The sequence below is a fragment of the Halichoerus grypus genome, chromosome 7 (assembly GCF_964656455.1).
Source record: "Halichoerus grypus chromosome 7, mHalGry1.hap1.1, whole genome shotgun sequence".
Lineage (NCBI taxonomy): Eukaryota > Metazoa > Chordata > Mammalia > Carnivora > Phocidae > Halichoerus > Halichoerus grypus.
In genome coordinates, this window is record NC_135718.1 from 36,899,373 (window position 1) to 36,923,855 (window position 24,483).

A 24,483-nucleotide genomic window follows, 5' to 3' on the forward strand; every position below is an offset into this window, starting at 1 on the left:
GGACCCCCAGGCTGGCTTTCCGGCCAGCCGCACATAGGGAATAAACTGTGCCAACAACTCATTACACTCATTCAGCTCAGCCCAGAGCCAGCAGAGTAAGAACAAGGACATGGAGGGCAAAATAATAACGCCAACTGGCTTGTTTTTATCATTTTTATGACTTTGATCCTTTCACACAACACTGCTGCTTGGACCTCAGCTGGCCCCGGGGGCAGGCAAGGCAGACGATGCTCCCGGGAGATGTCTGAGGCCTGGGAGGTGCAGGGGGCTGCCCTGACCCAAGGGTCCCCACTCCAGGTGGCTAGAGAGCCTTCCCTGCCACTGCTCTGGTTTTTAATCCTTCCCACATGCCGAGCCGGCTGCTGAGGGGGAAGCAGGAGCACCTGGAGAGCACTGTGGGCCCTGAGCCCCCTTGGGCTCCCTGCCTAGAGGAGGTGGCAGCGGGGGAACCGGGTCCTGCGCAGAGGGCACCAAGGGGTTGGCGTGTGATACCTGCTACCTCCCGGGCAGCCCTGGAACCGCCCCTCCGCCCCCCTCCCCTCCCCCGCTCCGACCCGGCCTGGCTGCAGGGGTGGTACGTGCTCTCCCTGCAGTGGTGCCCGGCCTTCAAAGTTTCCCGCTTCTCTTCAGCTCCCAGCGAACCTGCAGGATTCCTGAGGGCGGGTGCACTCCATCTTCCCAGGCTGGAAAATCTCAGGAGGCTCCAGGAAAAAGGCCGATCCCTCAGATAACTCGCAGCCAGCAGCTGAGGCCAGAATAGAGCTCAGGTTTTAGCCATGAGAGTACCGGCTTCTCTAACTCCTGGTGCCGGGGTCGGCTTCTCAGGCCCGCATCATGTCACGGGGCCTTCACAGCTGCCTCCCAAGGTAGGTGGGACAGAGAAGGCCGCCTGCCAGTTACCAGCTTGCCTGACATCCCTCTACTAAGTGGCTGGATTCTAAGGCCCCCCTTAAACCCCTCCAACCAAGTCCACTCAGCACAACACTTTCCAGCACTTTCTCACTTTCTCTGGGTGGATGGGGCCCTCAGCCCTTGTCAAGCATTTAAATCCTCGCAGTGAGCCTGAGAACGAGGTAGAATTGTTATCCTCGTTTTACAGGTGAGTGTACTAAGACCCTAGGGAGGTTGAGCCATTCATTAGAGTTGCGCACCAGCAAGTGGGGCCTCTGAGTTCCCCTAGTGCTCAGGCGGCCCAGGATACTGTCCCTTTAAACAGCAGAGCCAACTGTGCCAGACCCCTCGTTCCCAGAGGACTTGCGGGGGCGCAGGCCCGGACAGGCACACGCACACCTGCAGGGGAGCCCCGCCCTGCGGCCGCCCACGCCGGGGTGTTCCCCAGGCTCCGGGAGCTCATTACATCACAGGAAATCGCAGTGTGAGTCTCATCATCGGCGATGTCCCCAGCCGATGGTTCGAGACAGAACACATGTGGCAGAGCCGCCGGCCAGGCCCAGCTGCAGCGGGTGTGCGCCACAGCTGGAGGGCGGCCAGGCGGCGGCCCATGCGTAGCTAGTCCGGGGCCGGCCCCGGCCAGGGGTCTGCAAACAGCCGGAACTCAGGCCTTCTCCACTCCCAACGCCGGCCAGCCTGCCGCACGAGGCTTCACTCCTGGAGGCAGTGTTTCCTGTCTGCTCCACAGGGTCACTGTGACCCTTCGTGAACTGAGCCCGTGCGTGTCAAGGCATCACACGGTGCCCAGCACGGAGACACGGGGCCCGGTGTCCAGGACAACAGGAAACCTGGCCTCTGCCCTGCTGAGGGGGAGGACACGGTCTGCCAAGCAAGGACCACCGGGTGCATGTGCCACACAGGTGAGTCTCTCGCTCTCCTAGGAGAGAGGCAGCAGTGACCACGTCAATATGGAAGATGCTAACCAGCTGTGACAGGCAGGCCAGGCGAAGGGGACAGGTAGGGTGAGGATGGCAGGAGTGCTCAGGAAGTGCCCCTCTGGAGAGACACTGAGCTGAGCAGAACAGAAGTAGAGGGAGAAGAACGGGGACCCGGCAGAAAGAAAAGCGCAGGGACCCAAGGTGGCAAAGGGCTAGAAGGATGGGCCCAAGGAAGGAGCAGGGGGGCCTGGAGGCCACAAAGGACCCTGGGGGCCATCAGAAGGAACTGGGAATCTACTAGCAGCAGGAAGCCACTGGGGGGCTGTGCATGAAGGAGTGGCAGGATCTGACTATCATTTTGGAAAGCTCACTCTGGCTAGTGTGTGGGTGGCGGGGGGGAAGTTGCCCGGGGCGGGGGGCACTGAGGCAGAAGTGGGGAGTGCAGTCCAGACAAGAGCAAGGAGGAAGCGGCTTAAGGCAGGGAATTACGAAGGAGAAGGAAAGGAGAGGTTCAGGGATAGAATCCGAATCAGAGAATCACAGAAAGTTCAGTGGAAAAGGATTCTGTGGTTTTCAATCTCCTGCAGTGAGATGAGAGGCAGAATTGGCCCCCAACCTTCCCGTCTGCTATAACCCACCCCTCTATAACCCCCAAAGTACCACCTGAGGAACCACCAGGCTCCACGGAACACACTTTGGAAATGCTGGAGTAGGCCAGCATGTGGGTTTGGAATTCACCTGTCACAGTGACCAGGGAGGGAGGGAAGTGAGTAGCCCAGAACACCGTGAGTTCGAGGTAGGGCAAGGGCAATCGTAGGACAACAGAGGCCAGCCCAGGGCTCCTCATTTACCTGCCAGAGTAGACTCCCACTCCTGGGGCCTCCCTCACCTAGTACCTGACCTGAAGTCTCTCCCTCCCTCTCGGCAGTCCCTGGCTTTGTCACCAGCTTCAGGGACTTCTCCTCCCTCCTCCTCTAAGTCACAGATCCGGGAGACTGGTGGGGAGGCAGCCCTGGAAGAGTGTATCAGTAGGTGTGAGAGAGGCCTACCCCTTAGGAGTCTCTAACCAAGTGACCTCTCATCTCTGGATGAGCCCCCTGACATGTTCACCGCTCAGCATCTCAGCCATGAAGCCCCAAGGTCAAGGCAGGCAGGGATAACGCAAGCTTGGCCACCCCCACAGAACCCCAGGAGGCGCAGAGCTGGCTGGCTCCCTGCCGCTGGCTGCCATGTCTGAGAGGCTCACGGCAAGCTGGGCTCCCAACAGGAATCCCTACAGGAGCATTCTTGAGCCCAGTGCAGGTCTGACCAGGAGGTCATGCCCCCTGAGGAATTCTCAGAAGTTAAAGAGAGGGCTCTGCCTTCTTCCCCCTGGTCGTGCACCTGCCCCAGCTATGACATCATCAACATCTACTCCTAGTCTCCTGAGCAGCCCACGTCCACTCATCTGACCAACCTCAGCCACCGAGGGGTGGAGGGCCCCAGGTCCTGTCACCTACTGTCATCTGCCAGAGTGCATGGAGGGTGAGGCCCAGCAACACCTCACTCTGGGCTTCCCTAGAGCTGGGGCAGAGGCAGAAATGGGGCAACTCCTGCCTTTCCCCCTGGGCCCAGGGCATGGAGGCCCCTTTCAGGATGGAGATGTGGTCTCCGTGCAGCCAGCTCTCAGGTGCCTGACCCTACCTTCTCCCTCCAGCCTAGCCCACACCTAGCGATGCAGTGACTTGCTGATCTGGGCGTCTGAGGGCCCTGGTGCTGTCCCAAGAGACACCTCGGCCCCACCTCTGGTGCACCCAGAAGAGGAAATCAGGGCCCAGAAACGAAAGCTCTATCCAATCAGGCCTTATCTCCTCGATTCTAGGATCCTTGCCAGGACCTCATGGATCCCATTCCCTGGTCAGAAGCCAGATGGGCCTCAGTCTCTCACCCACAGGGCCTCTGGAAGCCCAGGATATGCAAAGTCTTCTGACCCCCACTTAGATGTGTCTTTTCCCCTCTGCTCTGGGTCCTGGCTCTACCCCTAGGTGTACCCAGAACCATCCATGCTTGTCTCCTCACAGGCCCAGGACCTACCATGTTGTGTGGGAAGCCTCCATCATGGTACATGCCTTCCATGTTTTCCTTCCTAGCCTTTGGCCATCCTACTATAACCAGGTCCCAGACCTTACCTAAGGGCCTGAGAGCCACAGGCAAGAGACTTGAAACTCCCTGTGCTATGTGGCACTTTCTGAACAGATTCCAGATGGGGACTCTAGCATCTGGAAAGACCCATATTGCCCCCATTCACTGACCTCTTTCCCTGTTCCAGAGACTTCAATGGTTCTTCTGCTTCTGTATGGAAAGAGAGCCCAAGAAGGGACAGGCTGGGTAGACACTGGGCCTGTGAGATCCTCATTCTCCTGGTCAGCTAAGAAATGCTCCACCCACTAATCCAGGCAGAGGCCTGTGTCCCTCCCTCTCTGTCCTCCTGTGTCCCCTTCCTACCCCACCTGTCCTGTGAGGGTGCTGCAAGTCTCAGGTCTGGCCCCCAGGCAGGCTCTCAGCAGCTGGGAGCTACCACTCTATATAACAAAAACTTGGAGTGCCCACAGAGGGGATTCCTGGCAGGAAGGACCAACCCCACCTCTGGCAGCTGGACTCTGGGCTGGGGTCCCACAGCATCCACACCCCACCCCGCCTGCTCAGCCAGGCCTGGTAGTGGCGCACTGGGCGGCCCAAGGCCCAGCTCCGTCCCAGGAAGAAGGCGGCTGTGCTCTCCTGATCCACAAACCGGTAGCCCTTTCGAGGTGACTGAGGATGATGATGACTAACTGTGTCAGCAGGTGGTCTCAACTGGAGCCTTGCCCCAGTTAAAATGAAAATGCTTCCTGTGATCTGCGCGCTGGAGCTGGAGTGGAGGGTGTGGGGAGGTTTACACAGATTTGCAAGGATACTGGCCGAAACGGGATAAAAGCAATCTATCTCAGCGAGTCAGGGCCTGCGGGGTGATTTAATTAAGGCCACATCAGCCACGGTCTTTGGCTCTCCCGTGCCCAGCATCGCTGGGTGGCCGTGCTGAGTGGGCCCTCCTTCCCTCTTCTCTAGGACCGAGAAGGTGGGAAGAGGCTCCTGGGCTGAGCCCACGCTCCCTCAGTTTGCCAGGCCCGTGTCCAGGACTTTGTACGTGGACTGCGTCCCGGGCGCATGGGGAAGACCAGGATGCCTGTGGTGGGGCCCTGGGGAGGGTCACCCCCCTACAGTCAGCTCTCTAGCGCTTCCCCCACGGGTGCTCATTACGCCTCACAGCACAGCTAGGTCCGCAGCTGCGCCTAAAGCTCGGGACGTCACACGGCCAGTGAGTGGCCGAGCCCGGACCCACACCCCAGTCAGCGGGACAGCGACACCATGGTCCAGGGCTGGGAGGAGGCAAGACTCAGAGCACTGTCAGCTCTTCAGAAATGCCTGGGGGAGGACTGAGAGAAAGAATATTCTGCAGGCCTCAGGTGGGCCTGGCTAGGGATGCTTCAAGAAGGATGTAGTAAACATGATTGTTAATAATGGCGCTCACCACTGGGGCGCCTGGGTGGCTCAGTCGTTAAGCGTCTGCCTTCGGCTCGGGTCGTGATCCCAGGGTCCTGGGATCGAGCCCCGGATCGGGCTCTCTGCTCAGTGGGAAGCCTGCTTCTCCCTCTCCACTCCCCCTGCTTGTGTTCCCTCTCTTGCTGTGTCTCTCTCTGTCGAATAAATAAATAAAATCTTAAAAAAAAAAAAAAATAATGGCGCCCACCAGGAGCCACCTCACCCCTGGCAGATGCAGACACAAAGACACAAGGGAGAGGAAAGGACACAGCTCACTAAAGCCCAAGACAGACTAACACAGAGCGCACCAATGGAGCCGGACGGGAGACCTGCGTGGGTCAGTGGGCGTCTGTTCCATGAACTGTGGTCCCACCCGCCACAAAGGTAGTGGTCTCGTCTGGCCCTCCGTCCATCCTGCCTCTCTGAGCGCAGCACAGGACCAAGCAGAGACGGGAGGATCCCGGTGCCCGCCGGGGGGCAGGGGGGGTCTGCCTGTCACCCCTGCCTCTCAGGAAAGGAGGAGGAGAGGCTGGCGCCCCTGCCGCCTTGCCCATTCTTGCTATGCAGGCCCAGCAGCTCTGGGGCGCTGGGGGCCGGAGGCAGAGGGCATAAGCTCTGTGCAAACATCCTGCCTCCTCCCCAGGATACTTTCTTTAATAAAAGCCCATGGAAATGTCAGCTAGTCTAAACAAATAGCCAAGTTTGATGGAGGATGAGCAGCCTGCACACAAGCGCCTCCAGGGCCTGCTTTTCAAGGTGGCTTTGGCAGATTGTGTGCCCGCAGGAAATGTGGAATCCTGCCTGTTGGGGTGAGCATTTAGGATCATCACAACTGAGCCCAGAGAGTCAGGGCTTGCAAGATCCCTGGGGAAGAAGGGGCGGGCGGACCCTGGGCCTGGTGCGGGGTGACTGGCCTTTAAGAGCCGGGCTCCGATCAGATGGGGGCTCCCTCTTAAAGACCCTCAAGCAGGGCTGACTGAGGCCCTGGGGGCAAAGGGGTTGGGGGAGTAGCACAGACAGACACCTCTCAGGCCTGGTGGCCCTCCCTCCTCTCCTCTCCCCTCCTATGCAGGAGTCTACTTCCTAGAGCCCCATCTTCCTTCTTATCCATTATGCAGAGCTCTGTGTTAGGGGAGTCACGAATGGGGCCTAATCCTGAGGGACTTGCCAAGGTGAGGGAAGTCTTTCGATCCTCACTGGGTCCACTGAATAGGGGGAGAAGGAGACCCAGAAGGAAGAGGGAACTTACAGCCAGCGCCCGACGAACTCGGGCCTAGGCCCAGCTGGGAGCTGCAGAAGCAGCTGCCGACTCAGCCCCCAACAGCAGTCAGGCTGCCAAATCCATTCGGGGCTTGAGGTGTCCCTGAGATCCTGGGCAAACAGCAGGCTGTGAGTGCCCACGCTCCTTGAAACACAGGTCCAACTGCAGCCACGAGCAGGGTGGGTACGCAGGCTGGCAGCACAGTCTAGAAAGGTTTTCAGGGTGCTGGGCCCCGTGTGAGTTCCAGCGGCTTCCATGGATTGTGGCCAAGTAGGAGCTACTTGCAAGGAGAGCCATCACGTCAGCCCTGGCTCAGGAGAGTGAGGCCCTGGGAATGGGCCTCAGACGGCTAGTGGACCACTTTCAGGGCAGTGCTGAAGGTGATCCGCGTGGCCTTGGAGCCTCATTGCAGGCACCCCACCCCTCCCCATCCCTGATGAGGGTGGTCAAGCCCATGACAGACAAGGCTGTGTAGGTGGACAAGGAGCCAGGACCAAAGCCAGTGCTGGGCTCCCCAGCCGAGATAGGGCCTCCAGGGTGGCCACGCAGGGAGAGGGGCAAGGCTCTCTAGTCCTGACTCTCAGCTCTGCCCCTCAGGTGCCAGCAGGGGGACCTTGAGCTGTAAGTCAGGTAGCCACCCAGATTCCCCGTTTCCTCCTCTGTGAAGCTGGGGAATGGTTTCCACCACACGTGCTGTGAGGAGGAGAGCGGGTGCCAGGAGCAGGGCGGAGCACTCCATCAGCCAAGGTTCGTCCCCCTCCTCAGGATCCCTCGGAAGGGGGTGCCGAGGCAGGCCCTTCTCATTGCAGAGGACTCTAGCCTTGGACATCTGGGAGAGGGGTCCAAAGTGGCAGATGGAATATTCCAAAAATGGCCATAAAAATAATTCCAGTCCCGGGGCGCCTGGGTGGCTCAGTCGGTTAAGCGTCTGCCTTCGGCTCAGGTCATGATCCCAGGGTCCTGGGATCGAGCCCTGCATCGGGCTCCCTGCTCCGCGGAAAGCCTGCTTCTCCCTCTCCTACTCCCCCTGCTTGTGTTCCCTCTCTCGCTGTGTCTCTCTCTGTCAAAGAAATAAACAAAATCTTAAAAAAAAAAAAAGAATTAAAAAAAATAATAATAATAATTCCAGTCCCACATACTCTCTCAGAACCTGCCACTCCCCCACCAACAGAGGGTCTGTTTCCTCTGCCATGGAACTCAGGGTGAGGACAGGGGTGGCGGGCAGTGGGGCCTTTATGGCCGCCTGGATGAACAGAATTCTGCAGAAGTGACACCAAGTGAAATCAGAGACCAGGTCGGACAAGATAATTCGTTTCCTGCCCAGTTCTCTCTCTCTCAGGAGTTTCACCCCTGGTGGCCTCAATGTTGTGAGAAAGCCCAGACCTCCCAAGGGGCCACACGGAAGCGGTCTGCCTGGCAGGACCCCAGCACAGGTCCCAGCAACAGCATCCATGGCCAGACCTGGGAGCCACAAGTCTTCAGATGACTCCAGCCCCCACAGCTGACTTGAGTAGGGCAGAGATGAACTGTCCCTACCACACTCTGGCCGATTTGCTGTTTTGTGAACTAAATTAACATTGTCATTTAAGCCACTTATCCGTGGGGCGATTGGGTACGTAGCAAGAAATAACAGAGCATCAGCATTCTGGGGCTGGGCCTTTTCTCCTGAACTCCCAGAGTTAGGGCCTGAGCATGGGAGGCTGACGCCAAGGTCACCCACTCCGTCTCTCATCAGAGGAACCTGGGAGCCCCTGACCTGCGAGGCCTGTCTCAGGAGACAAGGCCCCAGCGACCTTTCTGTCCCTCCTAGCCCAAGGTCCCGGGACAGGGCCCAGCTTGTGGTCTAGAGCTCCTTGACCCTCAGACATACAGCCCCACCTGTCGTGAGCCAGAGGCTGTGCCACTCACCGTTCATCCTGTCTCCTCCAATCCACGAGAGAACCCTGTGCGGCCAGGACTGTGAATTTTCACAGGACGAAACTGAGGCTGCAGGATCGACCATGTCCCTTGTCTAATGCGTCCCCATGTGACCTTGGAAGAGGCACGCTGGGGAATGATTTAAAAGCCGCTGCTCTAGATCACCCCCATGCCAGCCATGGCCCCCCAGCGCTGGGCCAAAGCGGCAGCTCTCAGCCACAGGCGCCCCCATCCATCAATATTTTTAATTACTTACATGATTGACTAATAAAATTCTCCACTGACTAATTGATTTTTTTGATTAAGCGGGAGCCTTTGTTTTTATTAAAAGGCTACTTAGATGAGTTTTTTTTTTTTTTTCCACTAAATGGGAGGTTGTATGTCTTTTGGTCATTTTGGAAGAAGAAAAATGGGAGGGGGCAAGACCAAGGGGAGACCTGGAGGCCAAGATTACAGGCCCAAACCGAGGGGCCTTGTGATAAATTATTTGACAACCTTGCTCACCACCTGCCTAGCCAAACATCTGCAGGCTCCAGCAGTGAGTGGGCTAAGCGCCGGCCGGAGGGACCCCCGGACTTGGGCAGGTGGGCCCAGAAACACACTTTACCCAAGCCAGGCTTAGCCAGACTGCTTCCAGTGTTGTTTAAAGTGAACTACAAAACTTGCCTTTGCATTGTAATAGAAGTATTGGTCTTTAAATTATAAAAGTAACTCACCTTCCTGCACAATTTGGAAAAGACAGGCAAATCTAACAAAACAATGAAGCAATAGCAGTCTCTCAACCTTGGCCGTGGCCTGAGAGGGCAGCTGATGGAGGGACTGTGAGAAGACCCTCAGGGCCAGTTGTGTTCCCCCAGGGGGCCAAGGCCCCAGAGAATTGTCACCATAGAAACCACCCACTCCTGGGGCCTAGGGAAAGCTGCTCAGGGCTACCACATCAGTGGGCCTTTGTCTGTGTTTTTTTGCTTTACCACACCTTTAAAACTGTGTTTTTAAATGGCTCCAGAGGGCCCTGTCCTGCTGAGGAGCCATTGCCTGTGACCTGTCCTTGTCTTCCCCGGGCAGTGACAGGTGTCCATATGGCGAGAAGCTTAGTATGGATAGTTAGAGTGAGGGAGGGTGGTCGTTTGGTGAAGGAGGGACAGGGAGCAGAGAGCAGGGCTGGCCTTGGAGAAGGGCACCCACCATGGCCTTGGGATGCCCCTTCCCTCTCCAGGCCTCAGGTCCCTCACCTGGACCTCGATGCCTCTGCGAGGGGTCTCCAGGGCCTGGGCACTCCCAGGTCTCAGCTGGGGGGATGCACTTCTGACGCGGAGGGAGCTGCACTAGCTCAGCTCCTGGCCCCAGGCCCACCCCCGCCCATCACACCCAAAGTCACTGCCACCCCACTTGCCCCGCTCCCACTCTCACCTCCTCTGTGTTCACTGCTATACACCCAGCAACCAAAACAGTGGGCAGCACATGGTGACTCAGTGACTAAGTGACAAGTGAGTGCTGAATACATCCACCTTACTCATGAACACTCGCTCCTTCCGAGCTGACCCTGGAGCCATGAGATGCTGATCGAGGCCCCTACCCTCTTAGGATGGTCATAGCGGAGGTACAGAATGATGGGTGATGGCGCCCCCTCTGCCTCTCACCAGCCCTGTGCGCAGAGGCCACTGTGATGTCCTCATGGGCAGAGGCGGGGATGACCACCCAGAGGTCTTGTCCCACCTAACCAGTGCCCAGGTGACCTGCCCTCAGCTGGATGTGATACCCCTAGACCCACGCAGGGCCCACAGACTCTCAAGTCTACCACCGTGCCTGTGGGACCCAGAATGTCTCTTGAACCTAACTCTACTTTTAAATAAAATAAAATTCACTGTTTTCTTTTCTCACACAAAAGTAACATTTGCTCAAAGAAAGAAACAAAGAGGTCACTTGTCCTCCTCCCCTATGTGCTAAAGACATGGGAAGGAGAAGTGGGGACATTTCAGGGATGCAAAGGCCAAGAAGAGTTCTAGCCATTCCTCTCAGGATCTCTGTATGCACAAGGGACACATTCACATCCAGGTCCACTTGACCTCCCTGTGGCTGGCTACCCTCAATGTAGTGAGTCACTTCCTCCTGGAAGTGCTTCCCTCCCTGGCCGGGGCCAGCAAAGCTGCAGCAGGTGGGCCACAGGGAGATCCCAGCCAATGCAGAAGGCCCTGGAGTCTCACCTCACATGCCACCCAGTCCCAGCCTCTGGTCCCCTGACTGGCTCCACCTTCATCCTGATGGGTGGACTTCGGAATGTCCCAGGATCTTCAGTTCTTAATCTTTTCTCTCTTATGCTCCTTCCTCAGTGATGTCATCTGAGCTGTGGTTTCAGCATCTGTGTGCCGATGCTGCCCATGAAGATCACTCTGACTCTCTCAAAGGCACCTCAAGGGTAAGTTGAGCCAGCTCCTGACACATCCACAACACACACCAGTCCCCCCCAGATCTCCTACCCATTGCAGTAGGTGGCAACCTTGTCCTTCCAGGTGCTCAATCAAAAGCCCTGGGAGCTAAGTGACTGTGACTCTACCATTGTCCCCCACCGTCCCTCAGCAAACTCTCCAAACCCACCCAGGGTCCCCAGCCATGCTGGTCTTCAACTAGACCACTGTAATTGCTCCTAACTGGTGTCTTGCCCTCTTGGCCCCTGGCCCACGATGACTGTTAACGCAGTGATCCTGAGAAAGCAGAGGCTGCTCTTTAACTCCTGAATCACTAGCCTCTGTGCTCCTCACCCTCCTCCCTCTAAAGGAAACCCATCATCTTTGCCATGGCCTTCAATGCCCACAGAACCTGGCCCCGGTCTCCTTGCCAGCCGTGTCTCCCAAACCTCCCTGCTCCCTGTGCTCCAGACACGGTGACCTCCCTGGGGCTCCTGGAGCCCACCAAGCATGTTGCTTCAGACCCTCAAAGCAGGGCCTGAGACAAGGACTTGGGGCAGGTAGTTGATTTGGAAGGTGATGCCAGGAGGCAGAACTGAGAGAGAGGAAAAAAGCCGATCAAGGGGTATGTCATCGATGGTGGCTGGGGGCTGCTGGGACCCCTGAGAAGCCCTCAGAACCATCCCCTTGGAGGATACGCAGCTGGGGCATTGTCCATGCTCCTGCCCTACTGCATAAAGGCTGCTGCAGCTTTGCCTCACCATGCTCCTTAGGAAGACCCCAAGGCAGAAAAGGGAGAGACCCAAGGCATGGCTCGAGGGGGACACTATAGTGGGGGGAGGTGAGTCTAAGCACAGAGAACTGTCTCCCACTGCTGTGAATGAAGATAGGCAGGCCAAGGGCTGTACTGGGGACATCTGAGATCTTTGCTGTCTGAATGTGGTCTCAGGCCCTGGCCCGGAATGTCCTTACTCCCCGGTGACATGCTCCTCACTCCTTTCAGATCCTTGCTTGAAGTCACCCTACCCAGAGCCATCCCTAAGCCCCTATTGATGGAGAAGCCCCATGGCCACCACTCTCCATCCTCCTGATTCTGCACTAAGAGGGATATGAGAGCAGCTCTCACCACCTCCTGATATAGTTCATATTTATCAGTTTAATTTCCAGCCTCACTCACTAGAATACAAGCTCCCCAGAGTGAGAACTGCTCTGCTCTGTTTTGTTTACTATCTCCGGTGCCTAGAGCGGATCTACACACAAGAGACACTCAATATATCCCTTTTGATTGGACAAGTGAATGAGTTTCAGCAAAATGAAAAATGAGTCCAAAGCAAAGATGTAGAATAAGGGAAACAGCGGTGGTGACACTGAAATAATTTGTAGGCATTTATTATGGAAAAAAAATCAAACATACAAAGTAAGCAGAATAGTATAATGAACTCCCGTGTACAATCACCCAGTTTCAACAGTTACCAACCTTTTGTCTTTCCTACATCATTTATGACTCCATCAACCCCTCACTCTATTCAATTACTATTTTTATAGGTAAAATGTGCATACATTGTATAGAAATAAACAAAGACCACACAGATGAGAAAAGCAAGTTACTTATTCTGAACTTGCTATAGCAAGGGGGTCGGCCACGGTCACTTGTGTGTTGGCAGCGACTCAAGGCAGGCGGAGGAGTAGGAAAACTTCGTAGTGGAAAAAAGAGAAGGCTTCAGGTATACCCTGCTTGGAGGCTATTGGCCCAGGGAAGCTGTAGGCGAGCTAATGGTAAGCAGGGCATCCTATGTGATTGGTTCGGGGGAGCACATTTGTCTTCCTCTGGTTGGTCCTAAGTTGTAAGTGGGAACCAAAATTAGGGAGCTATCCGTTATTAATCAAAGCCTTGCCATTTTGGGTCAATTGTTATTGAAGTTACTGTTTAGCTTCCTAGATTGTTACTAGAGATAGCAATCTGGCTTCCTGCAAGTCTGACTCATAGCAGGTTGGCTTTCTGGGCTGATTATTGCAGATAAAGGGTTGATTTCCTGCGCAGGTTACTGCAGGTTGTGGGTCAGAGTTCTATTTTTGTATACAGTCTGGCCATTGTCTATTTGGTTTCTCAATTGAGATATACAAATATTACCTATATAATTTTGAAAGAAATGGGTATACCCATGTCACACATACTCCTGATATGATATAGAACAAGGTTTAAGTTGTTTTTAATTGCTAAAAATGTGAAACTTCGTAGATGTTCAGTTAATTCTGGGTACATGAAAGGAGGATGAATGAATGAATGAAATTTAAATCCTAGATCCTTGCCGGGCACCTGGGTGGCTCAGTTGGTTAAGCGGCTGCCTTCGGCTCAGGTCATGATCCTGGAGTCCCAGGATCGAGTCCCGCATCGGGCTCCCTGCTCAGCAGGGAGTCTGCTTCTCCCTCTGACCCTCCCCCCTCTCATGTGCTCTCTCTCTCAAATAAATAAATAAAATCTTTAAAAAAAAATAAATAAATAAATCCTAGATCCTTGCAATATAGGAGGTTGCAAGAGGGAGAAAAGGAGAGTAGAAGCATACCATCATACTTGTTTCTTGATAGAGGAAATATAGTGCTGATTAAATTTAGACTTGATAGAAAAATATAAATTTAAATATTTCTATACAAATTTAAGAGTAACTACTAGAAAAATAAAAATAGAATGGGTAGCTTTCAGTACACATTAAAATGAAGATAACTTAAAAAAAATGAAGATAACTTAATTCAATTGTTTTTTTGAATAGTTTTTGAGGTCTTACTATGTCCTGGGCACTGTTCTAGGTATTGAAGGTACAATAAAGAACAAAGAGACAAAACTTCTGCCCTCATGGAGCTTACATCCTTGTGAGAAAAATGAAAATAATCAAAATAAACAAGTCAATCCATAGCATATTAACCAGTGATAACTGCTGTGGAAATAAAGCAGGAAAAGGGATGAGGAAGTGCTAGAGATGGTTTGCAGTTATATTTTTATTTTATTTTAGATTTTATTTATTTATTTCAAAGAAAGAGAGAGAGAGCATGCACAAGTGGGGGGCGGGCAGAGGGAGAGGGAGAAATCTCAAGCAGACTCCCCACTGAGTGCAGATCCCACGACCCTGAGATCATGATCTGAGCCAAAATCAAGAGTTGGATACTTAAACCGACTGAGCCACCCATGTGCCCAGTTTGCAGTTTTAAACAGAGTGGTCAGGAAAGGCCTCCATGTGAGTAGAGACCAAAGGAGGTGAGGCAGCAAGTTATGTGGATCGAAGGGAAGAGAATACCAGACCAAAAGGGCAAAACCTCTGTGGTGGGGGCTTGACTAGTGCAGCAAGGAGGCCAGTGTGGCTGAAATGGAGTGAGTGAGGGGGTAGCAGAGGACATTTAGTGAAAGAGAAAACAAAGGTGGCAGGGTTTGCTGACAGATTGGATAAGGAGCATATGGTGGGCAGCTCTGAGATGGCCCCCAATGATCCCTGTGTCCAGTGCAATTCCTGCCCCTTGAGTGTAGGCTAGACTTAGTGACTCACTTCTAGAGAATAGAACACAGCAGAAGTTATGATATGTCACATCCAAGGTTAGATTATAAAAAGACTGTGCCTTCTGTCTTGATTATTCTCACTTCTGATCACTTGTCTGGGAGAAGCTGACCATGATGACATTAGAACACTCAGGGCACTTATGGAGAAGTCTGAGTGGTAAGGAACTAAAATCTCTGGCCAGCAGCCAGCAAGGAGCTGAGACCTGCCTTGTGAGTCAGCTTAGAAATGGATCCTCATCCAGTTGAGCCTTCAGATGAGACTGCAGCCCCAACAAACAGCTCAACTGCATCTTCGTGAGAGACCTTGAGCCAGAATTTCCCAACTAAGCCACTCCTGTCCCACAGAAATTATAGCATGTAAATGTTTGTTATTTTAAGCTGCTTAATTTGGGGGTAATTTGTTACATAGAAATAGGTAATTAATACAAGCTGTGTGATTTGACCAACTGGACAAATGGAAATCTTTGATACTCTTGACTGGAGCAGTTTTAATGGGACAGTGGGGGATGAAAGCAAATGTGATTATTTTGAGTAATCTTGCTCTACATGGAAAAACAAAAGTTGGATAGTAGCTAGAAGTCTAAGAGAGGTCAAGATGGGGTTTGTTTTTTAGGGTGAGAGAAATTATTTTCTATTTGTATGATTTCATAGGAAATATCCAGTGGGAAAGGAAAAATTGATGCAGGAGAGATTAATTGGAGAAACATCCTACGTCACATGAGATGTTGAGGTCTAGGGAACAAGGAGTCTCACTAGGAGCAAAGAGAGTTTATCCATTGAAGCAAATGTGGAGGATATTAGAAGCAGACACCAGTAGGTGGGTAGATGTGAATGGAGCTAGTGGACATTACTTATTTCTTCTGTTTTCTCTGTGAAATAGAAGTATACGTAAAGCAAGGTATACAATGTCTGCTGAGAGCATGGCACTTCAAGTAGAGAAGAGAAGATATAAAACAGCTATCTGGGAGAATGGGGGAGGGAATGAATGAGAGACTAGAGTGTGACTGCCAGGCAACTCTGTGAGCCCCTTGATGTTGATGACTGTGGATCCAAAGTGAAATCAGCTGCATTGTCATGGACTTTTCTCCAGCCTGTTAAGGTTATGGGCACAGATACAGGCAGACAGAGATAGGTTTCACCAGGATGGGTCTTTGCCATGAGCAAGGGCATAACAGGGAAATGAATAGTGAAAGGACAGTGAAAAATTGGTAAGCCCAGCAGATTTTAGGTTCTGGTGAGTTTGAACAAAAACTGTAAAAAAAAAAAAAAAAAGGAATGGGGGAAAGGAAATAAGAAAGCGTAATAAAGAGAAAACCTAAAATAAGATGGCAGGAGTAAGTCAAATCATATCAAACTTCACAATAAATGCAAGTGGGTCAAATTCTACTTTTGAAAAATGGACTCAGACTGGGCAAAAACATACTCCATCTATACACTGTTTGCAAGACACATGCACAAAATATATTACACAAAAGATTTAAAATATAGAAATAGAAAAAAGTATACTAGACAAATGCTATCAAAAAGTGGGCATTCACGTGTGAATTTCAGACAAAATAAAAATCAAGGTACTAAGCATTAAAAGGGACTAAGATTGATAATTCATATTCATGAAAATTACAGTCTACCAGGAAAGTGTAATAGTCATAAGTGTTTATGTATATAATAATTTAGTTTCACAGTCAGTTTCCTTTACTGAAAGACAGAGAGAAATTGTGAAATTCACAATCACTGTGGGAAATTTTAGGACATATTTTTCAGAAGTCAGCACGTAAGAGATACCAAAGAGAAAAAAATACAAAAATTTTGAATTACTATAAACTTAACCACAAATATGATAAACTTTTACCAAAAACAGAGAATTCATATTTGCTTCAACCACAGGTACCACATATTAATCCTCAAAAAATTTCCATTGAATTCCAAAAATCAATATTCCTAAGACTACTACTTGTAGCAATAAAATAAAAGTTGAAATTTAATAATGAGGGAATTAAGCTCCAAAGTCTGCCAACTTCAAAATATTTTTAAAAGCTTTCTAAGTAACTCTTGAATTATGTAATGACAGATACAGTTACAAAACAATGTCATTTATATTTAAACTGCCTCAAAACTATGCCACATGTGTTTTATGAGTATATATGCCTGTACTAAATGAGCAGACAAAAATCTGAAAGTGTGCCATTATTCCTCCCAGGGGGCACAAATCAAAACCCTGGACATTAAATATAAAACAAATATAAAAAGACTCCAAACAGTGGAGTGTGGAAGACAGACTTGCTAGGCACCTCAGGACCCAAGGAACAATAGTGGTGGTTTCCCTGGAGTTTCTTTTGCCTCATATATCCCAGACTTGGAGCTGAAGAGTCAGCAACCCAGAAAGGCAAAGAGTATAGACCAAAAAAGCTACAACAAAACTGGCTTAGTCTAGCCCAAGGACTGGAAAGGAGCAGCCCACTAAGAGAGAAAACTTTAGAAAATCACTGCTCTCCTCCAACCAAACATCACAGAAAGAACTGTGACCTCAACCACACCCACAGCAGCAAAGGCCTAGACGTCTACCAATATCAGAGAAAGCCAAGTGTGATGCTGGGATCTTCCATCCCTGTTAGCTGTGTCAGTGAGGACCACACAGAAGCCAGAACTCCCACCCCCACCCAGCACTAACAAGGATCCCTGCTTCAGGTGTCAACAGAGGCTGAGTGAGGAATCTGAGCTTCTAATTCCACCTGGTTGTAAGGAGGAGCTACCCCCCACTTTCCTTGCTAGAGTAGTGGCAGAGAGACCCAGCTAAAACAGAATGTTTGAATAAGATCCAGAGTCTCACAACATAATATGAAAATGTCCAGGGGCGCCTGGGTGGCTCAGTCATTAAGCGTCTGCCTTCTGCTCAGGTCATGATCCCAGAGTCCTGGGATTGAGTCCCACATCGGGCTCCCCACTCCGTGGGAAGCCTGCTTCTCCCTCTCCCACTCCCCCTGCTTGTGTTCCCTCTCTGGCTGTGTCTCCCTGTCAAATAAATAAATAAAATCTTTAAAAAAAGAAATGAAAATGTCCAGGTTTCTACAAAGAATTACTAGTCATACCAAGAACCAGGGAAATATCAAACTAAATGAAAATAGACATTCAACAGATGCTGACAGCTAGATGACAGAGATGTTAGAATGATCTGGCAAAGATTTTAAAGCAGTCATCATAAAAATGACTCAACAAGCAATTACGAATATACTTGAAATAAGTGGAAAAAACAGAAAGTCTCAACAAAGAACTAGAAGATATAATAAAGGCCAAAATGAAATTTTAGAACAGAAAAATACAATAAGTGAAATAAGTGGATAGCCTTAATAAAATGAAGAGGACAGAGGAAAGAATCAGTGAACTGGAAGGTAAAATAGAAGTTACCCATCTTGAACAACAGAGAGAAAATAGAACAGAGCCTCAGGGACCTGAGAGACTATAACAAAATATCTAACATTCATATCATTCAAGTCCCAGAAGGAAAGGAGAAAGAGGGTAGGCGGAAAAAGTACTCAAAAATAAAATAGGGGCTGAAAACTTATCAAATTTGGCAAAAAGGATAAACTTCAAGATTTAAGAAGGTGAGTAATCCCAAACAGAATAAAAACAGAGAAATCCATGTCAAGACACGTGATAATTAAATTTTTGAGACATACAAAGAAAAAAGAATCTTGAAAACAGAGAAAAATGTCCTCTTCAAATGACAATGCATTTTTCATCAGAACCATAGAAGTGAGCAGGAAGTGAGCACAGTATTCTTCAGATGCTGAAAGAATGAACTGTCAACCCAGAATCACCCAGTGAAAATATCATTCTTACTCTTGTTCTCAATCTCGGTTGAAGGAAAACTAACAGAATTCATCACCAGCAGAACAACCCTAAAAGAATGACTAAAGGAATTTTTCTAAACAGAAAATAAGCAATAAAAGAAGGAATCTTGGAACATCAGGAAAGAAGAAAGAATGTGGCAAACAAAAATATGGGTAAACACAACAGATTTTCCTTCTCATCTTGAGTTTTCTAAATGATGTTTGATCGTTGAAGCAAAAAACAGCATTTGGATCTAGTTCTAAATTTATGAGGAGGAAATATTTCAGGCAATTATGTTATATATGAGAGAGGGTAAAGGAAGGAAACAAAAGTAAGATTTCTGTACTTCATTCAAACTGACAAAACAGTGATACCAGTAGAGTACAATAAGTTATGTATATGTAATGTAATACCTAGAGCAACCACTAAAAAAGCTATACAAAGAGATATACTCAAAAACACTAGACATACATCAAAATGAATTCTAAAATATGTTCAAATAATCCAAGAAAGTCAGGAAAAATAAAACAAAAAGTTTAAAGCAGAAAACAAAAGATAAAATGGAAGACTTAAGCCCTAACATGTCAATAATTACATGAAACGCAAACAGAGATTGGCAGAGTGGATTTTTAAATATGACCCAACTACATGTCATTTGTAAGAAACTCACTTCAAGTATAATGATAAAGGCAGTATGAAAATAAAGAAAGGAAAAAGACATACCACACAAGCATTAATCAAAAGGAAGTAGTAATGGCTATATTAATCAACTAAAGTATTCTTCAGAGCAAAAAAAATTACCAAAGACAGAGAGAGACATTATGTAATAATAGAGTCAATCCATCAGGAAGGCATAGCAACATTAAATGTATACACACCAAACAACAGAGCTACAAAATATGTGAAGCAAAATCTAATAGAACTGAAAGGAGAAATAGATAAATCCACAATTAGAGTTGGAGACTTCAACAGCCCTCTTTGAACAATTCATCGACCTACTAGACAGAATATTAGCAAGGATATAGAAACAGAGTATTAGCAAAGATATAGAACTCGACAACACCCTTAACCAAAAAGATCATATTGGCATTTATAGAACACTCCCACTAACAGCAGCAGAATACACAATTTTTTTAAGTTCCTATGGAACATATACCAAATACATCATATCCTAGGCAATAAAACAAATCTCAACAAATTTAAAAGAATTGAAATCCTACAGTATTTTCTAAGACCACAATGGAATGAAACTAGAAATCAATAACAGAGAGACAACAGAAAAATTTTGAAACAATAGGAAGTGAAACAACTCAGTTTTAACTAAGCCATAGGTCAGGGAGGAAGTCTCAAGGGAAACAAGAAAAATACACTGCAGTGAGCGAAAATAAAAATACAACCTATCAAAATTTGTGGGACACAGCTACAGCAGGGATGAGAGAGAAATTGCACCAAATGCATATAATAAAGAAAAGCTCAAATAGATTATCTAAACTCCCCCCTTGTATTAGTTTACTAGGGCTGCCATTACAAATACCACAGACTGAGTGGCTTCTGGGGCCTCTCTCCTTAGCTTGCAGATGGCTGCCTTCTCACTATGTCCCTCTGTGTGTGTCTGTCCTAACCTTCTCTTCTTACGTGACCACCAGTCATATTGAATTAAAGCGCCATCCATATGACCTCATTTTACCTTAATTCCTTCTTTGAAAGCCCTGTTTCCAAATACAGTCACATTCTGAGGTACTCAGGTTTAGGACTTCAACATATGAATTTGGAGGGGGGGGACATAATTAGCCCATACCACTTCTCAAAAACCTAGAAAAAGAATAGCAAAATAACTGAAAAACAAGCAGAATGAAGGAAACAATGAAGATAAGAAAAAAAGTCAGTGAAATTGAAAACAGAAAAACAATAGAGAAAATCAATGAAACAAAGAGTTGTTTGGTCAATAAAATTGAGAAGCTTCCAGCAAGACTGACAAAGAAATAAAGAGAGAAGTCACAAATTACCAATTAGGAATGAAACAGGGGATATCACTAAAGACCCTGCAGGCATCACAAGGGTAATAAGGAAATATTGTGACTAACTCTACACACATAAATTTGAAAACTTAGACAAAATGGACCAGCTCCTTGAAAAACACAACTACTATAACTCATCCAAATAAAATGGATAATTTGAATAGGTTTATACCTATTAAGGAAATTAAATTTGTAACTTTAAAAACTCCCCAAAAGAAATTTCCAGGCCCTTATGATTTCACTGGGGAATTCTACCAAATATTTAAAGAGTTAACACCAATTCTAAACAATCTCTTCCAGAAAATACAAGAGGAGGAACCATTCTTAATTCATTTTATATAGCTAGTATTGCTTGGAGGCCAAACTAAACAAAGAATACAAAAAAAGAGAAAACTATAGACCAATGTCCTTCATGCGTATAGGTGTAAAAATCCTTAACAAAGTAATAGCAAAGAGAATTCAGCAATATAAAAAAAAGAATTTTAGGGGTGCCTGGCTCGCTGTTAGTAGAACATGTGACTCGATCTCAAGGTTTTGAGTTTGAGCCCCACATTGGGTGTAGAGTTTACTTAATTAAAAAAAAAAAAAAATATATATATATATATATTTTTTTTTTTTTAGAAAAACAAAAAAATAATAAAAGAATTTTATACTATGACCAAGTAAGTTTATTCTAGGAATGTAAGGTTGGTTCAACATTTGAAAATCAATCAGTGTAATCCACCACATTAACAAGTTAAAGAAGAAAAATCATATGATCACATCAATTGATGAGGAAAATACACTTGATAAAATTCAACACTCACTCCTGAAAAAGAAAGTTTCAGAAAAATAGTAACAGAGAGAACTTTCTCCACTTAATACAGACCATCTACAAAAAAATCTATAGCTAACATTATACTTCATGGTGAAAGATTGAATGCTTCCCCCTAAAATCAGGACAAGGCAAGAATGTTCATGTTCACCACTCTTATTCAACATAGTGCTGGAAATTATAGCCAGTGCAATAAGGGGAGGGGGGATGAGATAAGGAAATAAAAGACATACAGATTGAAAGGGAAAAAATAAAACTGTTGTCCTTATTTGCAGATAACGTGACTCTCTAGGTAGGAAAGCCTAAGAAATCAACAAAAAAATCTCTTAAAACTATTAAGTGAGACCAGCAAGTTTGCAGGATACAAGATAAACATACAAAAAAAAAAAAAAATACAAGAATGTTACTTCTATATACCAGCAACAAATACGTGGATACGGAAATTAAAAATATGCCATTTACAGTAACTCAAAGAAAATAAACTATTTTATTTATTTATTTATTTATTTGACAGAGAGAGACACAGCGAGAGAGGGAACACAAGTAGGGGGAGTGGGAGAGGGAGAAGCAGCTTCCCACTGGGTAGGGAGCCCGATGCAGGGCTTGATCCCAGGACTCTGGGATCATGATCCGAGCCTAAGGCAGACACTTAATGACTGAGCCACCCAGGTGCCCCGAAAATGAACTATTTAGATATAAATCTAAAAAAACTTGTTATGCTGAAAACTATACAATACTGCTGAAAAACATCAAAGAAGATCTAAATAAATGGAGAGACATATAATAAGAGACTCAACATACTAAAGATGTTGATTTCCTCTAAATCAGTCTATATGCCTAACACAATTCCTATAAAAATCTCAGCATGATTTTTTGTAGATATATATAAGATTATTATAAAATTTATATAGAAAGACAAAAGACTTAGAGTAGTTAAAACAACCTTGAAAAAGAAGAACAAAGTGGAAGAAATCAGTCTACCCAATGTTAAGATTTTTACGTTGCTACAATAATTAAGACTGTGTGGTCCTGGCAAGGGGAGAGACACATAGATTTATGGAACAGAACAGAGAACACAGAAATAGACCCACAAAAATATGCCCAACTGATTTTTGACAAAGGAAAGATAGCCTTTTCAACAAATGGTACAGGAATAATTGAACATCCTTAGTCATAGAACTGAACCTTGACCTAAGTTTCGTATCTTATACAAAAGTGAATTCAAAATGGATCACAGAGATAAATGTGAAACTTAAAACCAAAAAAAAAAAAAAAAAAATAGGAGAAAAACTTTGAGATCTAGGGCTAGGCAAAAAGTTCATAGACTTGACATCAGAAGCATGATCCTCAAAAAGAAAAATTAGTAACTTGAGTTTCATCAAAATTTAAAACTTTTGCTTTGTAAAAGACCCTGCTTTGAGGATAAAAAGTAAGGTATGTAGTGGGAGAAAGTATTTGGAAACTACATATCCAACTAAGAACTGGTATCTAGAATATATCATTTTATGCCATTTTGTAGGACATTTTCCTGCTTAAAAAACTTCCAAAACTCAACCAGTGAAAAAAAATTTCAATTAGAAAATGGGCAAAAGACATGAACAGACATTTCACTGAAGATAATATATAGGCGGCAAATAAGCATCTGAAACAGTATTCAACATCATAAACTGTTAGGGAAGTGCAAATTAAAACCACAATGACATATCATCATCAGAATGGCTACAATAAAAAATAGTGACAACACCAAATGCTGATGAAGATGTGGAGAAATTGGATTACTCATCCATTATTGGTGGAGATGTAAAATGGTACAGCTGCTCTGAAAAAGTTTGATGATTCTTAAGATAAACAAAAACAAAAAGCTAAACGGGCACGTACCACACAACCCAACAATTGCACTCCTGGGTATTTATCCCAGAAAAACGAAGACTTATGTTAACACAAAAACCTGTATACAAAAATGTATAACAGCTTTATTTGTAACAGCCAAAATCTGGAAAGAACCCAAATGTCCTCCAATGGGTAAACGGTTTAAGCAAACTTCTGGACAGCTATACCATGGAATACCACTCAGTAATAAAAAGGAACAAGCTATTGGTACAGACAGCAACCTGAATGAATCTCTGAAGAATTATGCTGAGTGATAAAAACCAATCCCAAAAGGTTACATACTATATGATTTTATTTCTATAATATTCTTAAAGTGACAAAATTATAGAAATGGAGGACAGATTAGTGGTTGCCAGGGGTTAAGGAGGGATGGGGTGAGAGGAAAGTGGGTGTGATTATAAAGGACATCATGAGGGATCCTTGTGGGGGTGGAAATGTGCTATATCTTGACCATATCAATGGCAATATCCTGGCTGTGATACTGTACTAGAGTTTTGCAAAGTTGTGCTGATGGGGGAAACTGGGTAAAGAGTATATGAGATCTTTCTGTATTATTTCTTACAACTGCATGTGAATCTACACTGATCTCCAAATAAAAATTTTAGTTTTAAAAAACAACGAGGGAGGGGCGCCTGGGTGGCTCAGTCGTTAAGCATCTGCCTTCGGCTCAGGTCATGATCCCAGGGTCCAGGGATCAAGCCCCACATCGGGCTCCCTGCTCAGCGGGAAGCCTGCTTCTTCCTCTCCCACTCCCCCTGCATGTGTTCCCTCTCTCGCTGTCCTCTCTCTCTGTCAAATAAATAAATAAAATCTTTAACAATAACAACAAAAAAAAAAACAATGAGGGGTGCCCGGGTGGCTTAGTCGGTTAGGTGTCTGCCTTCGGTTCAAGTCGTGATCCCAGGCTCCTGGGATCAAGCCCCAGCGGCGGGCTCCCTGCTCAGAGAAGAGTCTGCTTCTCCCTCTCTCTCTGCATGCTGCTCCCCCTGCTTGTGCGTGCACCTGCTCTTTCTCTCTCTGTGTCAAATAAATAAATAAAATCTTTTTTAAAAAATTAAAAAAAAACAAAAAACAATGAAATTAGACGCCGACTTGAGCTCTAACTACACTGTTTAATTACTAGAGATTACACATATTTTATTCACTTGCAGGGGGGAGGGAAAGGTGATAGATTTAATTAATAAAAATGTAAAACATCCACACAGCTAAAGACACTATGAACATCAAAAGACAAATAACAAAATAGGAGAAATATTCACCATGTACAAAATAGAAAAGAACTGTAATACAAATTCAGAAAACATTCCATTTAGTGAAACAAAACAATCTAAGAGAAATGAGCAAAGCTTATGAACAGGTGATTCACAAAATAACTAGAAATGACTAACATGTGAAAATATGCTCAGCATTGCTTGT

At 47.1% G+C, this 24,483-nt stretch overlaps 1 long non-coding RNA gene across 1 annotated transcript in view; it reads left to right on the forward strand.

Moving 5' to 3' along the window:
• Positions 1-1,427: 1,427 nt before the first annotated feature.
• LOC144382458 (uncharacterized) overlaps positions 1,428-24,483 on the forward strand; it is a 33,604-nt gene continuing 10,548 nt past the window's right edge. Inside the window, exons 1-2 of the long non-coding RNA XR_013449440.1 lie at positions 1,428-1,811; positions 10,896-10,981. This is a non-coding gene — a long non-coding RNA (uncharacterized LOC144382458). The remainder of the gene's footprint in view (positions 1,812-10,895; positions 10,982-24,483) is intronic.